The sequence below is a fragment of the Balaenoptera borealis genome (assembly GCF_965194805.1).
Source record: "Balaenoptera borealis genome assembly, chromosome: 16".
NCBI lineage: Eukaryota > Metazoa > Chordata > Mammalia > Artiodactyla > Balaenopteridae > Balaenoptera > Balaenoptera borealis.
Genome location: NC_138872.1, coordinates 69,671,590 through 69,698,831, shown reverse-complemented (window position 1 = coordinate 69,698,831; position 27,242 = coordinate 69,671,590). Strand labels below are relative to the sequence as shown.

Here is a 27,242-nt window from a genome sequence, read left to right as displayed (position 1 = left end):
TGCTCTCTCCCCAGCAGTTGTTTACCTCCTAAAACTACGCCGCCTTATATAATAAGTGAGTGCACGTTTTTGAAATGAATGGAAACACAGTAAAAATACTAATCGATACCTTGCTCTTTTCACTTAAAGTATACTTTAGAGATCATTCTGTATGAGCCATAGACATCTGAGTCCTTTCATAGCTGCACAGTATTCAACTGTGTGGATGTGCCCCCATTAGTTCAGCTTCCCTATTGATAGGCCCTTAGATTTTTTCCAGGCTCTAGTTATCAAAAGGGTTGCAGCAAATAGGTCACACATGTGTCATCGTGCACATATGCCAGTATCTGTGACATAGATTCACAAAACGGAAGACGATGGGCCAAAAGATATGAAAGTACAAACAAAAAAAATGAAGGTCCTTCTGTGGATGATGGGTCCCTGGAGTTCTGAGTCATTCTACATGGCTCTGTTGGCCAACAGTGGGGAGCAGCTGACTTCAAACAGAGCGTCTGGCATGACATGACCCTGCACTGCACACAGTAAAACCGCTCTGGGGTGAAAGAACTTGGGGTGCTTTGGTGTTTTCAAATTCATTGTCCATATATAAACCCTTAGCATGGCATTCAAGGCCTTTCATGATCTGGTGCATCATATAATGAAGTGATTTAGGTCTTATCTACAAGCCACACTCCTGCTTAAAAACTTGAAAGCAGAATATAAGAGGTGCCAAGATGAACTCAGAGTGTGGTTAACTCTCCCCAAGGCATATGTAGACCTGGCCCCATGTTACATCTTCCTAGTCTGCTCCCAAGTCATTAACCAACCCTCATGCATATCCCATAATAGTCATTAGTCACATCCAAAGAGGCAGAGAAAAGACTTTTAGTAATTTAAGACCTGGGACACACCCGATTAGGAATAAAGATGTAGATTTGGAGTTTCACACTCATATACCTACGTAGCCCCACCACCACACACATACACAGACACACACTTTGCGTGATGTCCAAGCCGAGTGGAGAGCTCAGGTCCTGTCCAAATGGAGCCACCGCTATTCAGTTCAGTTCCACTTCCGCTCCCTTGTGGGTCAGCCAGCCTGCTATCACAAGAATTTACATGCTTCCAAGACAAATTAGAAATACAGATTTGTATGTAAAACTTCCAAATTTTATAGAATTTGAAAATAATATTTTAAAAAGTTAATCCTAGGCCAGGTGAAAAAAAAAGCATAGAGTCAGATTAGGTCCATGAGCCCTCAGATCTCTCTGCTCTCTTTCTCCTTCTTCTCCAGACAAGTTCTCCCAGTTCTCAGCATCCATGCTTCCAACCTAAGTAACAGAAATGCACGAAGGTCTCCAAATTACAGCTGAAACAGAGGCCGGAATGCAAGCCCACTTCTGCTGAAACGAATGTTCTGAAGGACTCTCTGAGCCTGTGCTCCAGCTGTCGGAATGAAGCTCACATATTAAGCATTCTGAGGACCTCACAAAACAAGTTATAATTAAGAGCTAAATTATATATGACCAGCTGGTGAACTGAGTGTGTTGGGCCATAAAACAATGATCAGTCAGCTCAACTTAAGAAAGCAACATTGTTTCATTATCAACCCTAAAGCTGCTTTGTTATCCGAGCCTTCTTGACCATTTCCCACTCCCCAGGTGGTGTTCTTTCCTTGATCCTTTGAAATGAGTTGTGTGCTCCTTCCTAAAGTACCTCAGAGGAAGAGCAGAAAATCCGGGGGCTCCTCACACCCATCCTTTCCATTCCCCCTTTGAGTGGGATGTGCAAATTTGCTTCTCCTTGGAACAGCCTCTTGTACATATGGCATGTTCTTGGAGGAGCTGTGCCTGCATCTTTGGGAACTCACTCGGGGCAGGGCTGGCACTAGCATATGGCCTTCCCTTTCAGAACCAGAACAGCGGGGAAATGGGACTTCAGGTTACCATTCAACAGCACCCCAAATCTGGCTACCACTGTGTGTGTACAGGAAAACAAGGATGGATTTAGATGCATTTGACCCTGATTTTTCTGTTACTATGTTGAAATGTGAAACACTGGGAGAGATTTGAAATTTTCCATGTTATATATAAACCTTGCTGGGAAATTAAAAGTATCTCTCTACATATCCCACTCTATTGGCTGCTCTGCACCCATTCAATTGTCTCTTGATAATATCACCCTGATTCCCCTTTGGAAAATTATCTCTTCCTCGCTGGCTTGGGGCTTAGGGACTATTTTCCCAGATGCTTTCTTTATCTTACCCTAGTCAAAGCATGAAAACATTCTGTCATTTGTTCAGTGGTTCATTTCACAAATACTCACTGAGCATCTACTTTGTTTCAAGTACTGTCCTTGGTGCTGAAAACATAGATTGATAATTAATAGTCTTCTCAATTCTGACTTTATGGAGCTTACCTTTGGCCTAAGCGGGGCTAACTGTCAAGCTCCTTCTATGGAATTAGGATCGTAAACAGAATGACACAATAACTAAAAATGATTGGACTCATCTATTTCAGCTTTGGCACCCTTGTGAGATGTGGGAGGAATTTCTGATTCTCGGACCCAAGAATTACTTACATTTCTATCCACAGGGACTCCTGGGTGCTTACTTATATCTATATCCCTTTTCCCAGCCTTGCCATCAATGCCATGAGTACTCAACATACTTCCAATAAAATCCTCTTTTGTTTTTATTTACTGGTGTCAATTTTTACTACTTATAAACCAAGAACCTCCACTAATGTTGGAGCTGCTTCTCAGCCTATCTGGTCACTAAGCTGGCTTGGGTATCTCATCTTACCAAAACTTGGTGTGTTTTTTTAAAAAAATCAGTTTGATAAAAACAATAAAACAATTAGTTGAAAATAACTGAATCCACGCTGTAGAAAACATTACATGCAATCTGACACTACCCTTCTCTCTCTCTCTCTCTCTCTCTCTCTCTCTCATAGATCTCTCATGATCCCCCATAGAAATCAAGACTATCTAGGGCTTCCCTGGTGGCGCAGTGGTTGAGAATCTGCCTGCTAATGCAGGGGACACGGGTTCGAGCCCTGGTCTGGGAAGATCCCACATGCCGCAGAGCAACTAGGCCTGTGAGCCACAATACTGAGCCTGCGCGTCTGGAGCCTGTGCTCCGCAACAAGAGAGGCCACGATAGTGAGTGGCCCCCGCTTGCCACAACTAGAGAAAGCCCTCGCACAGAAACGAAGACCCAACACAGCCAAAGATAAACAAACTAAAAAAAAAAAAAAAAAAAAAAAAAAGACTATCTAAGGCACAATTTTTTTTGGCCAAGCCAGGCAGAATGCAGGATCCCAGTTCCCAGACCAGGGATCAAACCCATGCCCCCTGTAGTGGAAGTGCACGGTCCCAACCACTGGACCACCAGGGAAGTCCCTAATGCACAATTTTAATAATAACCATTGGTGTCTTCTCACTAGGATATTGCTACTGTCTTTAGGCAGTGGTAGCTAGGAATAGGTAGGCCCTAGTTCTTGCCTATCTTGGTTTCTTCCATATTTTAACTCACCCACTTCTCCATCCCTCAGTGACTGGCATAGCTCACTGTTTGGAGCATGCTTTAGTAAATGTTTTGTATCAGTGCAAATATCCTAATGGCTTGTCTTTCAGACTCTCTGTAGAGTGTAGTTTCAAGTGAGTCTTGAAGGGGATGTGAGTCTCTGAGATGTGCCGCAAATGCAGCCTATCTTTTTCTAAGCTGAATTGCACATGGCAGCAGAAAACATAAATTGTTTTGGTTATTTTCAGAGTCTAAGCAGATAATGTAAACAAATAAATATAGAAAGACATAAGGCAATATAAGGCTGTGGAAGCCTATGAATCAGAGAGCATGTGCCCTGCTTATAGAACCAGCCACCGCCTGGCTGTTGCCATGCAGAAATGTGGGCCCAGGATTGCCAGATCTTCCCATTTTTCAAGAGAAGTTTTGAAATCTGGATTTGTGGGTAAATCTACCAATTTTGGGATGCTGGCAATGAAATAAAAGGGAATTAATGCTTGAAAACCAAACAAGATATGTTTATGGGCAGATTTTAGCCAAGGAGCTGTCAGTTTTCAGCTCTGGATCTTCCTTCATCTCTGCAATTCATCTCATAATATATCAGCTGGTTGTGCTTCTCGATACTTTCAGCTTTATGTTTTGGTTCTTCCTTATTCTCTCACCTTGTTTGGAATTGATAACCTTCTTCCAGACCACTTGCTTTATGGTGTTGCTCTAGGAATTAGCCCAGGCTCTGAGGCTCGGGTACTCTTGACTTCATTCCAGGCCTGGGGATGGTTGTCCAAGCCTTCCAGCCTCCACCCTCTGCTGTAATGCTCTCCATGACAAGGAATTTACTACTACCCATCAGATGATTCCATCATATGAAGCCATATAATGTAATGGAAAGCATGTGGATTTTAGGGTAAAACAAATACGAGTTCATCCCAGCTTGGTTACTTAGCCTGTGCAAGCCACAGTTTTATCTGTTAAACAAATACTTGTTTGAGGAATTGAATGTGATGACATTGGCCAGCATGTTGTCCCTTTCACATAGGAAGTAACGGGGTTATAGTGGTGGTTTCCATTATTTCTATTATTTCTTCTCCATTCATCTTGGGACTGCCCTCCTGAGTATATATCAAATCTCACTTTCACATTGTAGTCTTTCAAAATTAAGAAACCATGTTCATATCTCCCCAGGTGTTCTCTTTTCCAGACTCAGTGGAACTGCTCAAGTGTAGAGGGACGCCCATATGGACATTAACCCCAGTCATTCCTGGGATTCAAGCAAGACGAGGAGGTGTGTTTGCAGCTGTGGTAGAGAGGGACTTCTGGAAGCCTGTCTGGGGGACTGAGGATCCACCTGGGAAAGGGATCACCTTAAGAAGAGGGTCTTGGGGAAAGGGTTTCATTCAGTTACAATGCTCCAATCTGAGAGTGGGAAGTGGTAATAGGGAAAAGGTCTTTCCCAGCACAGCATGTGAGATTTGTGCTCTAACACAGCACCTGTGGACACATGCCTGGCTGACTAAGGAGAAGGCAGTGCATAAAGAAATGAGTAAAAGAAGAACAAAAGGAAAAGAGCCGTTTTGACTCTGTAAAACACCGGGACCCAGGGCAGGATTGCTTGGAAGCTCATGAGACTGGAGTGTGAGCGTGAGAGAGTTCTCCATCGACACAGGCTTTGCCCCTCATCACCACCATCCCCAGCAGACAAACTCCTCTCAGGATTAAAGGGATACCGGCTCTGCAATGCTTTACACATTAAACCTGCAATAATTGCTATTATTCGGTGTGATGGTGTGTGGCTTACAGCATCTGTGACTTGACAATCAAGTAATGAGCTACTGATGAGGGAAATGAACCTGATGACAGCTGAGGCTGGAGACCATTAAAATATAAGCCATTTCCTGCTGATGTTATCACCTGGGATTCTTTGATAATAGCTCATAATTGTAACCACATTTACTGAGATGTTACTCTGTGCAGGGAGTGCTTTATATGGATTATTCCATGTAAGCCTCACAACAAGTCAATGAGAAAACTGTTATTACCGTTCTGACTTACAGATGAGGAATCTGGGCGGATGAAAACAACACACCTCCACAAAGTGTTCGTAAATGGGGGCTCAGGCATACTCACCAGTAGAGAGTTTAAGAGACACAAGTAGAGAAGTGACAGGGTGTAGTAGGGAAGAACAAATCTGACTGCATATTAGATCTGTTTCTTTTACTTTAACCTTTGTATTCTATTGCCTTTGCTTCCAGTTAAGAATGTTGCCTAGATCCTGAAATATACAGGGTAGCCCATTCTCAAGCCTCTGACCTTGAAGAGTGTAACACTTTTCCATTCATATAGAGATAAAAAGTTGCTGAACAGAGAATAACATTTGACTCATTGGAGGTTTACAGGAACATTGTGACCTGACCTATGTGGACAGCTGCAAGAACAAAGGATTCCGACACCAACAAGTTTGCAACAACTAGCCACAACCCCTCCCCCTTTTAGTGTAAAAGAAGCCTGAATTCTGACTGGGGTAAGAGGGTTCTCTAGGACATTAGTCTGCCATCTTCTCGGTGTGCTGGCTTTCCAAATAAAGTCATTATTCCTCGCCCCAACAACTCGTCTCCTGATTTATTGGCCTGTCGTGCACCAAGCAGGTTTGGACTCAGTAACAAGAGCACACATGATCCCCTGAGCTATGATTGTCCTCAGGGAGGGATGACGCTCAGACTGGGCAGAGATAGGCTGGAGGCACCACGGGTGAGGATTCCACAGCGATGGATGCTGCTCCTCTACGTGACCGTGGTAACAGGGAAAGGGCAGTGTCCGTGCCTTCCAGACATTAAGGTGCAAGGGGGATCAGCTGGGGATCTTGTTAAAAATGCAGATTCTGATTCAGCAGGTCTGGGGTGAGGCCCAACATTCTGCACGTCTTAAAATCCCTCAGGGGATGCCAATGCTGTGGGTCCACAGATCCCATTATGTGTAGCAAGGATCTAGGCAACTACATAACAATGGAGCTTGTGGTTAAAGAACTGACCTTGTGGGGAAAGAGTAGAGCCCAGCTCTGGTCTCAGCTTACTCTGCCACTGAGCAAATTCAAAGCTGCTGAACCAACTCACTGCTACAGTAGCAGAGAAGACAGTAGTAAGGAAATGAGACCCCACAGCCATCCACATGGGTCTCTTCTTAGCTCTCCAAATGAAGCTAAAATGCCTTGCTTTTCACAATTAAAAAAATTGCACATTCAGTGTAGCAAAACCACAAAACTAATAAAGTTAATTTTTTAACATCAATTTAATGAGATGGTAACAGGTTTAATATTGCGGTAAATCAGCACCCATTAAGTGAACGGGATATAAATTACTATAGCCAAGTTTCTTTTCCTTTTAGCAATGTCCCTCCGATTTTTAGTGTGAACTAACTGCAAAACTTATTTTTGTACAGCTCACAACGATGTTATGAGGCCTTCGCTTGATACAAAAGCATCCTTTATCTATTATGCTCACCTCTCTTATTTTTGCATTAGCCTGTGACAATGAAAGTCATACATTATTGCTTTCATGATGACAAATCAAAATTTTCATTTAATAATTACATTAGAAGCTGAAGTCTTCTTTCATCAAAGTATCTTTCGATTGCAAAAAGGAATCTTTGTTTTTATTCCTGCCAAAATACTTCTAAGTGAATACAAGAACCAGAAGATGCAAAATTATGTGCGATCTCGTTAATTTTTAAAATTCATTTTTAAAAACTATTTTTTTCTTCCATCAAAACAGTGTATTTTTACTTCCTACTTCCTCATGTGAGAATATAGATAAAATATCAGTTCTGTTTCCATCTCTACTTCCCAAAATTCTTCTGAATTGTTACTTTTATAATGTCACATTTACAATACTTACATTTGGTTCTAGAATGGTAATTAGTCCTCTGAGCTTTATCAGTAGGTTGATTCTGAAAATTGAAAATCAATAGTGATTTCATTATTATGACTGTTTAAATGTGGTTCACCACACAACTGTTTCTCTCTACAGTTAAATGTTCTTTCTCGTATGACTTTTTGCCTGGAGTTCAATTTTTTTGGAACTAATTACTTTTGGCATATTGTAAATTTTGTTCAACCTCTCCTACAAATTTAGTATCCTATCAAGTTCTCCCATTTCCCTGGAGATAATGTCTGATAATGTCTTTATTCTACCATTCTATTTATTGATACTTAGCTATGTATTGAATTTTTTTTTTAACATCTTTATTGGAGTATAATTGCTTTACAAAGGTGTGTTAGTTTCTGCTTTATAACACAGTGAATCAGTTATACATATACATATATCCCCATATCTCTTCCCTCTTGCGTCTCCCTCCCTCCCACCCTCCCTATCCCACCCGTCTAGGTGGTCACAAAGCACCGAGCTGATCTCCTTGTGCTATGCGACTGCTTCCCACTAGCTATCTATTTTACATTTGGTAGTGTGTATATGTCCATGCCACTCTCTCACTTTGTCCCAGCTTACCCTTCCCCCTCCTCATGTCCTCAAGTCCTTTCTCTAGTAGGTCTGTGTTTTTATTCCCGTCTTGCCCCCAGGTTCTTCATGATCTTTTTTTTTTAAGATTCCATATATATGTGTTAGCATACAGTATTTGTTTTTCTCCTTCTGACTTACTTCACTCTGTATGACAGTCTCTAGGTCCATCCACCTCACTACAAATAACTCAATTTCGTTTCTTTTTACAGCTGAGTAATATTCCATTGTATATATGTGGCACATCTTCTTTATTCATTCATCTGTCGATGGACACTTAGGTTGTTCCCATGTCCTGGCTATTGTAAATAGAGCTGCAACGAACACTGTGGTACATGACTCTTTTTGTATTGTGGTTTTCTCAGGGTAGATGCCCAGTAGTGGGATTGCTTGGTCGTATGGTAGTTCTATTTTTAGTTTTTAAGGAACCTCCATACTGTTCTCTATAGTGGTTGCATCAATTGACATTCCCACTAACAGTGCAAGAGGGTTCCCTTTTCTCCACACCCTCTCCAGCATTTATTGTTTGTATATTTTTGGATGATGGCCATTCTGACCGGTGTGAGATGATATCTCATTGTAGCTTTGATTTGCATTTCTCTAATGATTAATGATGTTGAGCATTCTTTCATGTGTTTGTTGGCAATCTGTGTATCTTCTCTGGAGAAATGTCTATTTAGGTCCTCTGCCCACTTTTGGGTTGTTTGTTTTTTTGATATTGATCTGCATGAGCTGCTTGTAAATTTTGGAGATTAATCCTTTGTCAGTTGCTTCATTTGCAAATATTTTCTCCCATTCTGAGGGTTGTCTTTTGGTCTTGTTTATGGTTTCCTTTGCTGTGCAGAAGCTTTTAAGTTTCATTAGGTCTCATTTGTTTATTTTTGTTTTTATTTCTATTTCCGTAGGAGGTGGGTCAAAAATGATCTTGCTGTGATTTATGCCATAGAGTATCTGCCTATGTTTTCCTCTAAGAGTTTTATAGTGTCTGGCCTTACATTTAGGTCTTTAATCCATTTTGAGTTTATTTTTGCGTATGGTGTTAGGGAGTGCTCTAATTTCATTCTTTTACATGTAGCTGTCCAGTTTTCCCAGCACCACTTATTGAAGAGGCTGTCTTTCCTCCATGGTATATTCTTGTCTCCTTTATCAAAGATAAGGTGACCATATGTGCATGGGTTTATCTCTGGGCTCTCTATCCTGTTCCATTGATCTATATTTCTGTTTTTGTGCCAGTACCATACTGTCTTGATTACTGTAGCTTTGTAGTATAGTCTGAAGTCAGGGAGCCTGATTCCTCCAGCTCCGTTTTTCTTTCTCAAGATTGCTTTGGCTATTCGGGGTCTTTTGTGTTTCCATACAAATTGTTGAATTTTTTGTTCTAGTTCTGTGAAAAATGCCAGTGGTAGTTTGATAGGGATTGCACTGAATCTGTAGATTGCTTTGGGTAGTAGAGTCATTTTCACAATGTTGATTCTTCCAATCCAAGAACATGGTATATCTCTCCATCTATTTGTATCATCTTTAATTTCTTTCATCAGTGTCTTGTAATTTTCTGCATACAGGTCTTTTGTCTCCTTAGGTAGGTTTATTCCTAGGTATTTTATTCTTTTTGTTGCAATGGTAAATAGGAGTGTTTTCTTAATTTCACTTTCAGATTTTTCATCATTAGTGTATAGAAATGCAAGAGATTTCTGTGCACTAATTTTGTATCCTGCTACTTTACCAAATTCATTGATTAGCTCTAGTAGTTTTCTGGTAGCATCTTTAGGATTCTCTATGTATAGTATCATGTCATCTACAAACAGTGACAGCTTTACTTCTTCTTTTCCAATTTGGATTCCTTTTATTTCTTTTTCTTCTCTGATGGCTGTGGCTAAAACTTGCAAAACTACGTTGAATAAGAGTGGTGAGAGTGGGCAACCTTGTCTTGTTCCTGATCTTAGTGGAAATGGTTTCAGTTTTTCACCATTGAGGATGATGCTGGCTGTGGGTTTGTCATATATGGCCTTTATTATGTTGAGGAAAGTTCCCTCTATGCCTACTTTCTGGAGGGTTTTTATCATAAATGGGTGTTGAATTTTGTCGAAAGCTTTCTCTGCATCTATTGAGATGATCATATGGGTTTTCTCCTTCAATTTGTTATTATGGTGTATCACATTGATTGATTTGCGTATATTGAAGAATCCTTGCATTCCTGGGATAAACCCCACTTGATCATGGTGTATGATCCTTTTAATGTGCTGTTGGATTCTGTTTGCTAGTATTTTGTTGAGGATTTTTGCATCTATGTTCATCAGTGATATTAGCCTGTAGTTTTCTTTCTTTGTGACATCTTTGTCTGGTTTTGGTATCAGGGTGATGGTGGCCTCGTAGAATGAGTTTGGGAGTGTTCCTCCCTCTGCAATATTTTGGAAGAGTTTGAGAAGGATAGGTGTTAGCTCTTCTCTAAATGTTTGATAGAATTCGCCTGTGAAGCCATCTGGTCCTGGGCTTTTGTTTGTTGGAAGATTTTTAATCACAGTTTCAATTTCAGTGCTTGTGATTGGTCTGTTCATATTTTCTATTTCTTCCTGGTTCAGTCTCAGGAGGCTGTGCATTTCTAAGAATTTGTCCATTTCTTCCAGGTTGTCCATTTTATTGGCATATAGTTGCTTGTAGTAATCTCTCATGATCCTTTGTATTTCTGCAGTGTCAGTTACTACTTCTCCTTTTTCATTTCTAATTCTGTTGATTTGAGTCTTTTCCCTCTTTTTCTTGATGAGTCTGGCTTATGGTTTATCAATTTTGTTTACCTTCTCAAAGAACCAGCTTTTACTTTTATTGATCTTTGCTATCGTTTCCTTCATTTCTTTTTCATTTATTTCTGATCTGATCTTTATGATTTCTTTCCTTCTGCTAACTTTGGGGGTTTTTTTTGTTCTTCTTTCTCTATTTGCTTTAGGTGTAAGGTTAGGCTGTGTATTTGAGATGTTTCTTGTTTCTTAAGGTAGGATTGTATTGCTATAAACTTCCCTCTTAGAACTGCTTTTGCTGCATCCCGTAGGTTTTGGGTTGTCGTGTTTTCATTGTCATTTGTTTCTAGGTATTTTTTTATTTCCTCTTTGATTTCTTCAATGATCTCTTGGTTATTAAGTAGTGTATTGTTTAGCCTCCATGTGTTGTTTGTATTTTCTACAGATTTTTTTCTTATAATTGATATCTAGTCTCATAGCGTTGTGGTCAGAAAATATACTTGATACGATTTCAATTTTCTTAAATTTACCAAGGCTTGATTTGTGACCCAAGATATTATCTATCCTGGAGAATGTTCTATGAGCACTTGAGAAGAAAGTGTATTCTGTTGTTTTTAGATGGAATGTCCTATAAATATCAATTAAGTCCATCTTGTTTAATGTATCATTTAAAGCTTGTGTTTCCTTATTTATTTTCATTTTGGATGATCTGTCCATTGGTGAAAGTGGGGTGTTAAAGTCCCCTGCTGTGATTGTGTTACTGTCATTTTCCCCTTTTATGGCTGTTAGTATTTGCCTTATGTATTGAGGTGCTCCTATGTTGGGTGCATAAATATTTACAATTGTTATATCTTCTTCTTGGATTGATCCCTTGATCGTTATGTAGTGTCCTTCTTTGTCTCTTGTAATAGTCTTTGTTTTAAAGTCTATTTTGTCTGGTATGAGAATTGCTACTCCAGCTTTCTTTTGATTTCCATTTGCATGGAATATCTTTTTCCATCCCCTCACTTTCAGTCTCTATGTGTCCCTAGGTCTGAAGTGGGCTATGTATTGAATCTTAAATCAAAATAGTTTTCCCTCTGAAAGTCAAAAGCTCCTAATGTTTGGAGCTGATGATGAGTAGTATCATGCTGACTTCTTGTTTTCATTTTGAATTTCTTTTCCTCTTTTTTTGCTTTTAGGGTTTCCCTTTTATCATAGATGTTATGACATTTTGTGGTAATGTTGTATGTGGGTTTTTTGTTTTTATTTCAATTCACTGGGCACTAGGTGTACATTTTCAATCTGTACATTAAGTCCTTCAGTTCTGGAGAACTGTCCTCATTACTTCTTTGATACCTTCCCCTATCATTTTTCCCTTGGTCAGATGTTCAGTGCTCCTGCATTGACTCTCTGGGTTTCTTTCTCATATTTTCCACCACTTTGTTTTTGTGTTCTACTTCTGAGATATTTCCCAGATCTAATTTTCCAACTTTGCTATTGAATTATTTTCTCTTCTGACAAATACATGTTTACTATCTAGGAGAGAATTGCTTAGCATGTGTTTATTCCATTTTCACTGTGTCCTATGCTTGTTTGAATATTTTCTCAAATCTCCCTGAGGACACACATTAGAGTTTGGAGAAGTTCCCTCCTGTTCTTTGCATGAATCCTGTTCCCTGTTGTGTGTCTGTTCATTTTGATGTCTCTCTTCCATGTTGGAGGGTCTCTCATTTGAAGACCTTTGACTCTTCATACTCAAGAAGAAGTCAGTTAAACCTGATGAGGGTCCTGTGGTATAGATGAACCTTGCTCATTTTGCCAATTTGCTCTAAGTGAGAGCAGTTTGGGGAAGCAAGTAAACCATAACCTGGTGAGCCCCTAAATGATAAAATGTAAAAGACATTTCTCTGGAGCCTTCCAGTTTCTCTAGAAGAGAATACTCCTTTTAAAAAAAGTATTAGAGTAGAAGCTTACCTTCCAAGAATTATGCCCTCCAGAGTGGAGCGGGTTTGACTGTTTCATATATAAACTTTTGATTAATCACCTTGTTTTCTACCTCACAATTTTAATCCTACCCTCTTTTATACATGATATTTCATAGTGCTGAGACCCTTAAGTACGTGGAAGGGCATATTGCCTCCCTCCTCATTTGAATCTCCTTTCTGTACATACTCTGGGCTGTGGCTTCCTTATTCTGCTTCACCAGTTTTCAATTCTTCATATCTTATCCATCTTCCAGAAATTTGGTAAAATCTTTCTTCTCATGGCTCTCTTTTTATCTTCTTATCATTGAATATTTAGACATCATTTTCATTCCTATACTATCATTTTACTGAGATACTGGTACAGAAAGGGAACAAACTCATGTTGTCAAACAGTCAACTTCAATCAGAAGTCATTATTGTTACTTTAGCATCAGAAATGCCAATCTATTGCCAGCCTGATATGCTTACCTAGGTCTTTAAAGGTAAATGCTTCCTTTAATTGGCACCAATGATTACTTGGTGAAATTATAAACCACATTCAAAGACAGTACTTGATCATAAGGATATGTGTCAAATACGACGGTATTCCCTGTAAGTAATAGGGAAACCTCAACTCAATCTGTTTAAACAATAAGGAAATGTATTATTTCATATATCATTAAATCAGGGGGAGGCAGAACCCACAGTGAGTAAAATCAGGACTGTTTATTTTTGAGATTTTGTTGACTGCTTCCCTCTGTATGCGGACTCACATTAGCTTCCATGCAGTGACAAAATGGCTTCCTGCACATACACAAGATGATTTCTTGCATGTATACAAGATGGCTTCCTGTGTGTACATAAGACAACTTCCTGCATGTAAAGATGATTTCCTGCATGTACACAAGATGGCTTCCTGCATGTACATAACTTCCTGCATGTATACAAGATGATTTCCTGCATGTATACAAGATGATTTCCTACATGTGCACAGATGACTTCCTGCATCTACACAAGATGATTTCCTGCATGAACACAAGATGACTTCCTGCACGTACAGAAGATGGCTTCCTGCATGTACACAGATGACTTTCTGCACGTACATAAAATGATTTCCTGCATGTATACAAGATGAATTCCTGCATGTACACAGATGACTTCCTGCATATATACAAAATGATTTCCTGCATGTGCACAGATGACTTCCTGCATCTACACAATTTCTTGCATGTACACAGATGACCTCCTGCATGTGCACAGATGACTTCCTGCAGGTATACAGGATGATTTCCTGCCTATATACAAGATGACTTCCTGCATATATGCAAGATGACTTCCTGCATGTACATAAGATGATTTCCTGCATGTCCACAGATGACTTCCTACATGTATACAACATGACTTCACGCATATACACAAGATGATTTCCTGCATGTGTACAAGATGACTTCCTGGGGATTCCCTGGTGGCGCAGTGGTTAAGAATCCGCCTGCCAATGCAGGGCACACAGGTTCGAACCCTGGCCCAGGAAGATCCCACATGCCGCAGAGCAACTAAGCCCGTGCGCCACAACTACTGAGCATGTGCTCTAGAGCCTGCGAGCCACAGCTACTGAGCCTGTGTGCCACAACTACTGAAGCCCGTGTGCCTAGAGCCCGTGCTCCCCCACAAGAGAAGCCACGAAAATGAGAAGCCCGTGCACCACAATGAAGAGTAGCCCCCGCTCGCTGCAACTAGAGAAAGCCTGCACACAGCAACGAAGACCCAACACAGCCAAAAATAAAAACAAATAAATTAATTTTAAAAAAAAGATGACTTCCTGCATGTGCACAGATGACTTCCTGCATGTACACAGGTGACTTCCTGCATGTATACAAGATGATTTCCAGCACGTGCACAGATGACTTCCTGCATCTACACAAGATGATTTCCTGCATGTACATAAGATGGCTTCCTTCATGGTCACTAGAGAAAACTAGGGAAACTGGTTTCCCATTTTTATATCCTGTGAATGAGAGAGGGGAGAAAAACCTTTCCCCCAACCACAATATAAAAAGTCATCCTGGCAATCTCAAGCCTACCTCACACTTTTAAGTCACCAGGGAATGTTAGCTTACTTACTTAAATCTGTGTTTCTGAAACAAATAATTGCAAGGGAAATAGGATTGCCATGATTTGCATAAAGAAACCAGAATCCACCTTGAGAACATGGGCTGAGTGAGGCATGGGCATACCTGAAGAAAAGATGAGGCTTTGGAAAAGATGACTGGGAAATAGGACACAGTAGGTAAACAACAGGGTCTACCATTGTTGGGTGATCTAGGACATGCTTATATTTTAATTACTATTAATGCCAACATGGCAATGTACTATTTAAATATCCTCATGGAGAACTCTTAAGCACCTGACAACACATTCAGGAAATTCATCACCTCACCACACTACACTGTTTCTCCAGATGCGGGCCTCCCCATCAATCACCCTCTCTATGCTCCCTCCCTACAGTGAGTAGGCTCCACTTAATGTGCCCTCTGAGATGAAAGTTGCCTGGAGGCTCTTAATTGCCAGTCCCAAGAGGTGAGTCCCCAGCAAAGATTTTGAGTCAGCTTTATGAGGGGTAAAGCCATGATGCTGTCCCAACCCCAGTGACGTTTGATAAAGAATGACCATTATTACTATTTTCCAACACTGCCTTTCCTTTCTACTGCCTAACTTCGATTTACAGGCCATGCTCAGTTCTTGATCACACTGCTATCTGCCTGCACCTCCCACATTAATACTGTGTGTGCAAGTAATTCATCTTCCAATGTATTACGAAAGTGTCAACCATGCTAGGTTCATCCAGGCAACATTAAAGTTCAATTAAAATAGAAACCTGCAGAGTAAGTGAATGTTATCTTACCTAGGCCCAAGATTAATTTCTCAGACTTTGAAGGTCCAAGTTTTGTTAGCAAAATCAGAAAAAAATAGGAAATAGTTTTCCTGCTTGGGAAAACTGAGCAGGTCAAATTTGACTAACTTTGCTTTTATTCATGGATTTATTCCACACACATTCCCAAATGTCTAGTATGAGGAAGCACCTGGATGAGGCCCTTAGGGAGACCTAGATATTCTCCACCCATAGAGTAGAGTCTTAAATAAAGTTCCCCAAAGACACAGACTACTGAGATGGAGATTACTAGAGGTGCTCTTGGAATTAGCACCTGGAAAGCAATGAGTGAAGCAAAACTGATAAAAGGAAGAAGTTGAACAGAAATAGGAGGGAGGGAGATGCAAGAGGGAAGAGATATGGGGACGTATGTACGTGTATAGCTGATTCACTTTGTTATAAAGCAGAAACTAACACACCATTGTAAAGCAATTATACTCCAATAAAGATGTTAAAAATAAATAAATAAAAAGCATTGTTTGTCCCCAATTCAAAAAAAGGAAAGAAATGCAGTTGCAAGAAGGCCTGAGCTTGTCCTACAGGGAGCTCTGAAGGGGGGATGGCCTTTTGTCATGATCCTGAATTGAAGAAGGAAGCCAGGCCTGTGTGCCTTCACTTGATCAGTCACTAGAATTTCACTGCTCCTGAGGAAAAGCTATAACTTTTGGCAAGGCAACTCCCTTCAGCTGAAAACAATTCTGGCAGAGTGACTCAGCTGTGAGCCGTCAGCAGCCAACACTCCCAGAAGCTGAGGAATGACTGCTTTAGTTCTGAGGGGAATCTGGGCAGTTCACCACTGCTTCTACACCAGGGAGTGGAGTTAAAAATGTATAGCTTGACTTCTGGTCAAGGGAGAATTATAAGGTAGGTGTCTCGAAGCCCTACTGCTATTCCAAATACATGGCAACAAATGACAAAATATAAAAAGTAATTAGCAAAGATGCACATTCATATAAGATACAAAAAAACAAAGATTAAAAAGATGTTCGTATGTTTGACACATTGCCCGAATACGAACGTTCTTCATGGGCACAAGATGGGTCTTTATAGCAATAAGATGACTTTCTATAGTAATTAGAGCAACAGCCTTCCTTATTTGTATCCTATGAGAGTGAGAGGGAAAAATCAACCTCTCCTTTAACCACAAAATGAAAGTCCTACCCTCCAGTCTGTGTCATCAGAAACGGAAGATGGTAAAGGGGTTCCTGGAGCAGTAAAAGGCAGCCAGGGGTTTGGCTCCTGCAAGAAAATGGAGACTGAACGTTCCCCATGACAGGAAGGGGAAAAGAACCGAGATTACTGCTTGAGCCCAGGAGATAGATTATCTTTTCCCATCTCCGAAAGAAAGCTGAAAAAGCTGAGACTTACTACAATGAGAGAGCGAGGCAGGCAGGAGGGAGTAGATATAGCCTCAATCCAAAACTTGGACAAGCAGTCCAGTGGCTCAGTAGCTGCATCTATGTTAGTGCAATATTATCAACAAGTACCTTAATCCAACAAGAGAAAACTGGGTTCTGGACCAGGGGCCATGAAGAGCCAGCTGCAAAACTGGTTAAGTAGGGAGGAGTGAGCACAGAGAAAAAGAGGAGGGGAAAAAAGGTTTTCACTGAAGTTGAGACAATAATACAAAATAATAAAATATGCAGTGAGATCTAATGTTAAGAGAGAAATCCTGGACTCCCCTGGTGGTCCAGTGTTTAAGAGTCCACACTTCCAATGCAGGGCACACGGGTTTGATTCCTGATCAGGGAAGTTCCGCATGCCACACGGTGTGGACAAAAGAAAAAAAAAAAAGGCAAGAAATCCTATAGGATCCACAAAGAACAATCAACAATGAGTAATCATTAATGAAAATAACAATAATGCAAATAATAGAATAATCTGAAGTTAACATTAAAATAATTATGTTCCAGAGGGTCACATCGGCATCATGGTGGCATAAGAAGCCCCTCATTGTTGTCCCCCTTCCCCCCAACCAACACCAAAGATTCGGCATCCATCCATGGACGAAAGTACCTTTAGGGACCTATGGGATCCAGTACCACACAGGACCTGAGAGGAGCCTCACCAACCCATGTGCGGAGTAATAGGTAAGCAGACCTTGGTCCTGGCTGTGGCCCATGAACTGGCTCCAGCCCCTCTCAACTGCAGCCCATGAGCCCCCAGAAAACACTGTCTTAGATAATCACCCACAGATGAGAGAGCCTTTGTGGAGGTCCAGGTTTCAAGAGGAGAGGTTCCAGAACACTGTTGGGGGAAAAAATATGAGTTTGGATGCACCATAGTGGATGAGAGGAACAGTTTCACTGAATAGATAAAGAATATGTGGGATATGTATCATATATATATGAAAAAGTATTCAGCCATGAGAAGGAAGTATATCCTGCTATTTGCAAACAACTTGGATGGACCTTGACAGCATTACGCTAAATGAAATAAGTCAGACAAAGAAAGACAAACACTGTATGATATCACTTATATGTGGAATCTAAAAAAGTCGAACTTGGGAATTCCCTGGCAGTCCAGTGGTTAGGACTCTGTGCTTTCACTGCTGAGGGACAGGGTTCAATCCCTGGTTGGAGAACTAAGATCCCGCAGCCAAAAAAAAAAAAAGGTTGAAGTTTGCTTTAGAAACAAAGTGTAGAACTGTGGTTACCAGGAGCTGGGGAGGGGATGGGGGTTGTGGGGAAAGATGGGGAGACATTGATCAAAGAGTACAAATTCCAGTTATAAGACAAATGGGTTCTGGGGATCTAATGTACAACATACTGACTGTAGTTAATAATACTGTATTATACACTTGAACATTGCTAAAAGAGTAAATCTTAATATTCTCACCACAAAAAAAGAAATGGGAATTATATGATGAGATGGAGGTGTTAGCTAAGACTATGGTGGTAATCATTTTGCAATGTATACGTATATCAAATCAACACATTGTATACCTTAAACTTACACAATATTATAAGTCAATTATATGTGAATAAACTTGGGGGGGAAAAGTGAAAATCTAATTATTAATTAATTAATGTTCCATATCTTTGAAAGAAAAAAGGGAAGAAATAGCAAATAACATTACTTTTAAAAAACCAAGAAGTTATGAGGGGACACAAATGGTTATAAAATATATATTAAAAAGTGTCTCCTAGAAATGAAAAATATTTTTAAATTTAACATTTTTAAATCAGTAGATTATATAAACTCTAGACTGGATATAATCAGCAAGAATTGGTGAACTGAAAATACTACTGAGAGTGCAGTAAAATGCAGAGAAATAGAAATATTTTTTCATTAAACAATAATTAAGAAACAGAGAGAATAAATTGATAGTCTCCAAAATACATCTAATAGAAAAATTTTAAGTAGAGGATAAAGTGAGTGGCAGAGTAGAAATATTTAAAAAGACAATGGCTGAGAATTTTCCGGATTTGCTGAAAGACGCACCCAATCCAGGTAAAATAAATGAAAATGAATGCACATCCAGACGCATACTAGTGAAATTTAAGGACATCAAGAAAAAATGGTCTTTAAGTTACCAGAAAGGAAATAGATTACTGACAAAGGAATGACAATTACATTGTCAGCAGACCTCTCATCCACAACCATTAATGCCAGAAGGCAATCTTCACAGTGCTGAGGAGAAATAACCATAACCTATAATATCCTACCTTGCTAAATGTAAAGGAAAAATAAAGGCATTTTCAAATATACAATGATTAAAATAATATACTACCTGTAGACCCTTCTGGACACTCACAGAAAGAATTATCAAAAGACGTAATTCAGGAAGAAAGAGAGAATTTTTGCACTGGGTGAGGCAGTCAGTAAACAAACATTTATTGAGCATCTATTATACATAGAAATGTGGGCTTGACCCTGTAGGTACATGATCCCTGACCTACAGAGTTTATAGTCTTGCTCTAAAGGACTAAGTTGAAGAGTATCTCAGGCAGAAGGAATACAGGGTAGAAAGGTATATGGGCCGGAAAGCACATGGGGTGTTACAAGGATCAGCAATCAGGAGTTGAGGTCAAATGGCTCATGGCTGAAAGAGCTGAAACTGAAAAGACTGATTGAGTCCAGGATGTTCTTATAGCAATGGGGATCCACTATGGGCTTTTTTTTTTAAGTTTGGCTCTCTTTTTTATTTATTTATTTATTTATTTATTTGTTTGTTTGTTTATTTATGGCTGTGTTGGGTCTTAGTTTCTGTGCGAGGGCTTTCTCCAGCTGTGGCAAGCGGGGTCCACTCTTCATCGCGGTGCGCGGGCCTCTCACTATCGCGGCCTCTCTTGCTGCGGAGCACAGGCTCCAGACGCGCAGGCTCAGTAATTGTGGCTCACGGGCCCAGCTGCTCTGCGGCATGTGGGATCTTCCCAGACCAGGGCTCGAACCCGTGTCCCCTGCATTGGCAGGCAGATTCTCAACCACTGCGCCACCAGGGAAGCCCACTATGGGCTTTTAAGAGTGATTAAGTCCTGGTAATTTAGTTTGGTATCAACATGATAGCTTGGGTTGTTAAAAATGGGAATATAGAATGTGTGAATCCCCAAACCCTCCTTCCAGGGAGAATAAAGTTAAAACTTTCAGTGGAGACATTGAAAGGATATCAGCCCTTTTCTGCATATCATTTAATGCATCTGAATTTTTTCAGTTCTAGTTATTGACCATCTTTATATTTTGATGCTGTGGGTCACAAAGGAAGAGAGTGAAAACAGGATAAATCCCAAATGAAACCAAAACAAACTAAAATAAAAGGGTAAACCTCTGACCTTTAGTCAGTTTTGCTTTCTGAAGAAAGGTGTGCACATGAATTTGTTTCCCTAGCTACCATGCAGAAAAATAGAAGACGCAGCATTTGGTAATTTTATGGCTATTGGAATAATAAAGTGTCATGGAGAGTTATTGCATTATAAGACAGTATCCTCCTTCATGCACGGACTCTAGGGAGCAGGAAAAGATGGGGAAGACATCATATGCAGAAATAGTTCATGTGTTTATAGGTCAGTTTAGAAAAGTTCTGTGTGACTAGGCAAGATGCTAGTCAGCAGTGGCAGTACTGTACGCTATGCTCTCAGGAATTAGCCCACAAGGCAGCTCCTCTGAAGGTAAATACAATGTAATGAATCTGATACTGGAGCTACTTCATCCAAAAGCACATAAAACTGGCCAATTTGATTTTGTGCCCAAGCAAAAACTATGGCAATACATACAGTGTAGCAAACACACCAATACAGCCATGAATGCACCTTTTCAGGAATACACAGGAGCTTTCAAAAGAGGACACGAAGGACTAAGGAGCGTTTGATATTGTAAATGGTAGGGGAATGGGAATGCTTCGCTTTTGTCTAGGGAAACTAATGGGCTCTACATCCTGAAAAGTATAAATTCAGTCACTGTAGTTGAATGGAAGAAATTTAAGGGAAGTTATTTTTTTATGAAGCTAAAAGTTGTCTTTACAGGTAATCTAATCCAATCTTTGGAATCTAAGCACATCCTAATTATGTTCACAGAAAAGGGGGTGGATATGTCAACCACTGCGATGGCCTTCTCCAGATTCCATCTGGCAATAGAAAGTCTTCCCTTGTATTCCCAGGGGACTTGAGTAGATTACTCAACCCTCCACCTATCTTAGACAATACCACAGGGAAACTTTATCAGATGAAAGCCTGTCATTAAAAAAAAAAATGTCAACCATGCCTACTCTTTTTGTAATCTATCTCACCATTGGGTAAGTCTTCCTAACATTTTAACATGTTGACATTGCTAATATTCTCTACCATCCACTGGTTTTTATGCTCCAAAGGCCCCTATTGCCTTTGGATTCAAACAAAACCCCTTAGAATAACAAATATGCCTCCTCTGATCTTTCCCCGACATGCATCCTTCCCCAGCTTACTCTCTGGACTCATTTAACTGCACCATGAGCATTCGGTGTATGAGCCATGCCAAACCATTCATGCTCTTCAGGACATGCCACTCTACCTTGTCATCTGTTTCAGATGGTCCCTGAGTTAGCTCAAGGAATAAGGGAGTGTGAACTGGATTACTCAGTGCTTCCTAACCCAGTCCCACAAACAGATAAATTAAGTGTTCATTACTTCCAGGCTCTTGAAACCAAGGGTGGTCAAAGAACAAAGTTGGAGTTGCACCCATCCACCATCCCTTATCTAAATGCCGAAGGTGTGCTCCACTGGGATGGTGATAGCTGACAGTAGAAAAGATGCTTGTTACTGATTCCTCTTGGACCATGTCTTCACTATGACTGGGCCACTGACTTTAGCAGCTTTTTCAAGAGGAAGACCAAAATGTCAGGTCTAGAGTTGAAGCAATAACTGAACAAGAATAACGTGCACTGAAGTTAAATTAATAAGTTAAAGAAACACACACACATACATACATAATAACTATGACCAGGTTTCTGCCTTCCACCATCTTTTTACTCTACACCTGTTATCCGTCATTGGTGCAAATACTCCAAGTTTGATATATCAGAATATAAATTCACCTCCTAACTGTCTTGTTAACTTTTAAGTCAAACACATTAGAACTAGGAGCCTATTTATTATTGAGTCAACCATTTTATCTTGATTAATGAAAACAATTTTGGAATAAGAAAACAAAGAACTGCGGTGGGGTGGGGATAAAAAAAAAAAAGAAAACGAAGAAAGAAGCTGATGGTATTGAGTGAAAGGTTTTGACTTGCCTATATATATATATATGTATCTCCCCTCTTTTTTGGATTTCCTTCCCACACTTCACTATATGGCATTACAGCTCACATATATTTCTTCTTCTAGCCAGTTAATTACACTTAAAAATAAATATGCATCTGTTAAAGAGCTAACAGTGAACTCCCTCTAAATATTAATGATTGGGTTTAAAATACTATACTCATTGTAGAGCAAGACTTATGAAGTATAAGACATGTTTTTCTGAAATTTGGCCTCCACCCAACTTTAAACCCTATCTGCCTTGAAAGATCTTGCACATTTCTTCCATAAACCTTAACTATGCTTCAAGGCCAGGCTTCAACCTCCTTTCTGAATCCTTTCTTCAACCCTCCAGGTGGTGCTGTAATATGGGGTAGGAATGGTCAGCTCCAAAAGAGAGAAGTATTTTATCACTGATGTTATTTAGAATTGCCACCATACAGTGAAAATAGAAAGCAGATTGATTTCATGTTGGTTTTATTATTGCTTTTGCATTTTCTATAGTTGCCTATACCCAGGGCAAACTTCTTCCCACTCCTTCTCCCCACATTGGTATGCCACTCTTTCCAAATGGAAGCGATATCTACCTTCTTTTTTTATGCCTGCTTTCTTTTATACCACTGGCATGTAACATCAAATTTTGTCTTGTGTGGAGAAGTGTGTCCATATTTCATCATAAGTCATTTGAGATCAGGGACTACATCTTTTCCATTCCCCGCAGTGCTCAGCAGAGTGTCTGAAACAAAGAAGGCCAGCAGTTCACACTGGTTTAATCAATAAGTCATGAGTGTTACCATATGATCCAGCAATCCCACTCCTGGACATATATCCAGAAAAGATGAAAACTCTAATTTGAAAAGATACATGTACCCCAATGTTCATAGCAGCACTATTTACAATAGCCAAGACATGGAAGCAACCTAAGTGTCCATCGACAGATGAATGGATGGTGGTATGTGTGTATATATATATATGTGTGTGTGTGTGTGTGTGTGTGTGTGTATATGTGTGTATATATATGTATGTGTATATATATATATATATATATATATATATATATATACACATAATGCAATATTATTCAGCCATAAAAAAGAATGAAATACTGCCATTTGTAGGAACATGGATGCATGTAGAGTTTATCACACTGAGTGAAGTAAGTCAGACAGAGAAGGACAAATATTATATGATATCACTTATGTGATAAGTAGAATCTAAAAAAACAGTACAAATGAACTTATTTACAAAACAGAAACAGACTCACAGACATAGAAAACAAACTTACGGTTACCAAAGTGGAAATGGTGGGAAGGGATAAATTAGGAGTATGGGATTAACAGATATACCATCAAATATAAAATAGATAAACAACAGGGTATATCGTATAGCACAGGGATCTATATTCAATATCTTGTAATAACCTATAATGGAAAAGAATCTGAAAAATATACAAATATATAATAATCAATTATATATATATATATATAACTGAATCACTTTGCATGAAACTAACACAATATTGTAAATCAACTACAGTTCAATTAAAAAAACATGAGTGAATATAGGTAGGAAAGCTGAGATTCAGAGAGGTTAAGCAACTTACCCAAAGTCACAGAGAGTTATCAATGGAATTGATTGGAATCCATGACTGTCCGATTTAAGTAAAGCCATCAATCATGCAGAAATTGCTCATTCATACTGCTAAACTAAACTCACAGGAAGCTGACCACTTATTTCACTTCAGCAATAACAGGTCATGTAAGAGTATCTGAGGTCAAGAGTATATACTTTTCTCTAAACAAATGTGAAATATCCAGAGGTTAAGAAAATTTCCTAGTTTTGATTATTTTTTGAGTGTGCTAGGCCTTTTTATCTTTTGAGGAAGAATATAAAGATGAAAAAGCATTCACAGGTTTTTTTTCAGCCTAATTGAAATATTCTCTACATCAAATATGTTCAATGTAGTAGAAACTACAGATGTTATTGCTTTAATTTTATAACCCAATTATTCTTTTATTTCTAGTTGTCTTCAGGATAAATTAACTCTTATCAGCTATTCAAATAGGTAATTATCATAAAGCTAAATACCATACAAGCTCATAATCCATGTCAATTTATAGACTAAACTGGAGTAAAATCATGCTCTGGAGTTACAGGAAAGGAATTCCAGATTTTTATTGCTTCTCAACATTTTATCCCAGAATACCCAAATGAAATTTAACAAGGAGATGATTTCTTTTTGTGAAAAAAAGGATCTAGAATTGTTTGTTTGTTTGTTTCATTGTAGCAAAATGAATGCTAAACTTGAGGCAAAAGATAATGCATTTGGATACAAGATCTATAAGGTCAAGTCATGTGGCCTTCAAGAACAAAACTGTATTCATCTGCATCCCCTCAGGGCAGGGCCATGGTTAAGGGGATGAAAGTGAGACACTCACATCAGTGCAAAATTTAAGGGTGTCCCCCAAAACTCAGTAATCAAGACAAATATTATTTTAATGCAATATTTTTAAAAAAATCAAAATTAGTGCAAAAATCCACAATGAACAAATATCAAATCTTTCAACAAACATAGGATTAATACTCAGAGAGGTCTTTATTAGGCAGAATAGGCTTATTTATGTTGCAGGTTTTTTTTTTTTAAAGCATAATTCCCAGATCTCAGAGGCTAATGAAAAAAAATGTTGAGTTATTGTTTCTATTACAAATCTGGTGAAGGTCCACATGGGCTCTTCTGCCCATAGTTACACAGGGACTCACTCATGGCAGACAGGCAGTCTCTATAATCGCTGCAACAGAAAAAGAGAGATCTGGAGGGTCATTATATGAGTCAGCTTAGATTCGGTAATGCTGCAGTAACAAGTGGCCATGAAATCTCAATGGCTTCCAGCAACAAAGGTTGAGTTCTGGCTCACAACATGTCCTTCATGAATCAGCTGCTGCACATATTTTTCACTCCAGGTCCAAGGCTGAGGAAGCAACACTTATCTAGGACATACCACTCTCATGGCAGAGGGAAGAGATAGAAGGGAAGAATTCTAAGGTGACTATAAAACTCCTGCTCACAATGGCACACCTCACTTCTGCTCAAATTTCATGGCCAAGGAAAGTTATATGGTCTATCAGGTATCAATAGTGTGGAGAAGTATAATCCTCTCCCAGAGGAAGAAATAGAAAATATTGTGAATATAATGCTATGTTCCACAGTCCACCATTCTTTTCATGTATATTCACCTCTCTTCCTTCTACAGATACACACACTCCTTAAAGGAGTCTACCTGAAAGTCCCATTCAATCATAGCATTAGGCACAAAGCGCAAGAGCTCTACATCTTGATCCCTAAAATTATGAACTAAAAAGAAAAGTTTTTTGCTCTACATACTATCATGAGAAAGGGTAGAATAACATCATTAATTATCTATTGCAGGCTTCCCTGGTGGCACAGTGGTTGAGAATCTGCCTGCCAATGCAGGGGACGTGGGTTCGAGCCCTGGTCTGGGAGGATCCCACATGCCACGGAGCAACTAGGCCCGTGAGCCACAACTACTGAGCCTGCACATCTGGAGCCTGTGCTCCACAACAAGAGAGGCCGCAATAGTGAGAGGCCCGCGCACCGCGATGAAGAGTGGCTCCCGCTTGCCGCAACTAGAGAAAGCCCTTGCACAGAAACGAAGACCCAACACAGCCAAAAATAAATAAATAAATTTAAATTAAAAAAAAAAATTATCTATTGCTGCATTATACATCAGAGACAAATAATAAAAGTCCCTGTTATACCCTAACTGAATCCCAAATTCAAATAATTATGAGCATAATAAATTTGTTTTTGTTTTATTCCTATAAGTTTTGAAGTGGTTTGTAATATAACAATAAATGATCAGATCATAAATTGGTACTTAGAATGGGGTGTTGTCATAAAAAAAAAAACAAAACACTAAGATATGTGACATTGTCTTTTGGACTGAGTTGCAGACAAGATCTCAAAGAGCCTCAAGGAGTCTTAGTGAACTTGACTCCTTGAAGTCAAGTAAAGAACTTGTTATTAGAGACTGGAGTGAAGAGGATATATATCCTTCTTAATGGTGAAAAGTTTGTCAACACTGTTGCCTGAGGTAATGTGGAAAACAGATTCCCAGGAAGAATGTTGAAGCTGCCAGTTGATTTTGTTTACCTACATATAAAAAACTATAAATGGAAAGCGATAAACTCTTTAGTTTTCAATTTCAATAATAATTTAGAGGTAATATAAGGGAGTCAGAACCTGTAGGTTCAACAAAACTATTTCTCATTCCCAGTCTCTCAAGGCAGCAAAAAGATCTCAATACAGGAAATGGCCTCAAGGTAAAGATCATCTCAAGCATGAGACCAAGATCTTTTGTTAATACTAAAGAAAGATTTATGGGCATGACTTGCAGACTCTCAACTAGACAAAAAGGCTTCTAAACATCTTTAAGGTGTTGTTTCACAGCACTCTGACTCTAACATGAAGTCAGAGAGAGCCTGTCACGAACAGATCTGTGAGTGTTGTTTTTGTCTAATGGAGTGAAGCCTAGTACTATTTATAGGAAACTCACATAATATTTAAGATAATTAAATTTGTGGAAGTACTGGCAGCTTATAAAAGGGATGGAAATAGCATAAAATTATGGGTCTCCAACTTTCTACAGGAAGAAGGCTGAGAAGGGTACTCAGCTGCATACCTGATTGATTTCCTATGGAATGGAATGTTCTTAGACTGTATAACCAAGGGCCATGGAAAATCATTACTGGGCAGTAAAACTGGGGCCCAAATCAAGGAACCAACAACATGTTCCTGGCTGTATTTCAGAATTGCTTTAGACTAACAACTGCTGTGTGCACCCTATTTCCCCCTTTTTAGTGTCTGTTGTGTCTTTCTATTGCATGTTAGGTG

General features: G+C 39.4%; 1 protein-coding gene across 3 annotated transcripts in view; it reads right to left on the bottom strand.

Moving 5' to 3' along the window:
• HS3ST4 (heparan sulfate-glucosamine 3-sulfotransferase 4) overlaps positions 1–27,242 on the bottom strand; it is a gene marked incomplete at its 5' end in the record, with an annotated part of 758,541 nt that overhangs the window by 529,121 nt on the left and 202,178 nt on the right. For 2 of the 3 annotated variants that reach the window (XR_014236116.1, XM_082362562.1), the window contains one exon: positions 7,393–7,444. The exons of the other annotated variant lie outside the window; for it this stretch is intronic. The remainder of the gene's footprint in view (positions 1–7,392; positions 7,445–27,242) is intronic. 3 annotated transcript variants of the gene reach the window in all.